Raw genomic sequence first — 1,910 nt, forward strand, 5'->3', positions numbered from 1 at the left:
CTGTGCTTGAAGATGATCTCACATTAAGTTAAATATGATGCCATTTGCTAAAAACATACCTTGAAAAGACAAAGCCATCTCTGTCATCATTTTGTTTGGTAAAATTGAGTAGCAATCTATAACAAAATTACATATGTATTCAATATAAACTACAAATAAACTATAAAAACTGTTCATTAAAATGAACACTGTCTTATTTTCTTTGGTAATTTTGTACAGATATTCAGAAGCTAGTTAAGGTGAAAAGCTGCTCCATACATAGTACCTATCGTGTCATGATAGCATGCACTTTGGCCAGAACTAACTACTGTACAGCACTGGCTTTATTAAAACTTATGATCAAAGTCACAGATGTAATGCAAAAGAGAAAAAATAAGCCCCCAAATCCAGTTTCGTGCTTAAGTGGATGATTAAAATGCAGCACTTTTAACAAATATGGGCGAGTAAAAAACCTCTAAAAAAAGAGAAAAAAGTTACAGACATTGTTTTATTTATGTGATATAAAATAAAAGTGAAGTGGTGATTAAATCAGACCACCTTTATTTGTCCTTTTTTTATCTTTCTGTAACCTTGCATTAGTTTATCTTTTGTGTTTTAGGGGGAAACGCTCTCTGTGACTCACTTTGCCGGCCACTTTTACTGAGGCTCTAAATCTAATCTGGGCTGATAAGGAGTCTCATTCAAGAGCCGCAGGATGTTAGCAGTCGTTTTCTACCGACCGACGTGTCAGTGCTGTAAAACGTGAGGCTTGTGACTCTGAAAAGGATTTTTATGGGAGCTGCATGTGTGTGAAAAATGAAAACCAGGAAACACAAACTGGATTCAGTCTTTTCATTTAGTTGCGAGACACAAATCCTTCCTCCCAGTGGGACATTTTTTTGCGATCCGTCCCCGTTGTTGAACACTGGGCAGTCCAGAGGTGGCTTATCGTTTAGAAAAAGTTACAAAGGACTATACAAAATACAACGCTTCTGCCGTTAGTTCTTAATAAGTTACAGGATTAAGTATTTACAAATCAGGCTAGAAGTTACAGAACTGGTGTTACACATTTAACTCAAAATAATGATATTTACAAGTCTATACACAAATCCACTGTTATCCCCGTCTTCCTGCAGAGACAGAGAAAACGGAGATAAGTTACCAACAGACACAGAAAATGTAGCTGATGATAGTAATATATAAGATCATTAATCACCTATATGTTGTTAAGCAGGTAGTTCTGAACACTTTCATACACTTTGTTGTAGATATCTTCCTTAGATGTCATCCCGTCGAGGTACTCTGTCCAGAAAAAGATAAATCACAAGTGAATGAAAGGAACTTGTGTCCACAGTTTGCAGCGAGAGCCTTTTTTTCAAAGTGTTTATTTTGATGCTAGAGATGTGAATAAGGAGCAGAGCCCACAAAGGGTTGTCGATTTTTTGTTTGAGATGGTAGTAATTGACTTCACCCTTGAAAACGTTAGTAAATTGGTTGATTTCTCTAAAATAAAAACATGGAAGGAAGGCAATGAGCAACTTATCAAGAAATGATGCAAAAAATGAGCAACAAATTAGTAAAAAGCTGCAAGAAAATTACAAAGAAATTAGCAAAAAAAGGAAAGAAAAGACAAAAAAGTAACAACAATAAAAATACGATAAAAAAAAAATAAGGTAAGGAGCTGAAAAAAAATTCCTAAAAGTTAAAAATTATATACTCTGACCTGCTTTTCAACACTGGATAACAGAAATGGGAAAAGTTGCTGTGTATGAAGAATGCCATTTAGGAACTGTAATTTTTTATAAATACACAAAAGTAACAGTAAGATGGAAGCAATTAAATCACAACTGTCAGGTAATTGCTGTTTTTTGTGATTTTTGTGTTCTTAAAAGTCCTCATCTGTACTGAGGTTTAGTTTATTTGTCTATTTA

General features: G+C 34.4%; 1 long non-coding RNA gene across 1 annotated transcript; it reads right to left on the reverse strand.

Annotated features, from left to right (window-relative positions):
• Window positions 1-817: 817 nt before the first annotated feature.
• Window positions 818-1,550, reverse strand: LOC121966225. Its single transcript, XR_006107569.1, has 2 exons — window positions 1,196-1,550; window positions 818-1,109 (listed from the first exon to the last, which is right to left on the reverse strand). It is a non-coding gene; the product is annotated as an uncharacterized LOC121966225 (long non-coding RNA).
• Between the last annotated feature and the right edge of the window lie 360 nt (window positions 1,551-1,910).

Source organism: Plectropomus leopardus, unplaced genomic scaffold (genome assembly GCF_008729295.1).
Source record: "Plectropomus leopardus isolate mb unplaced genomic scaffold, YSFRI_Pleo_2.0 unplaced_scaffold23607, whole genome shotgun sequence".
Taxonomy (NCBI): Eukaryota; Metazoa; Chordata; class Actinopteri; order Perciformes; family Serranidae; genus Plectropomus; species Plectropomus leopardus.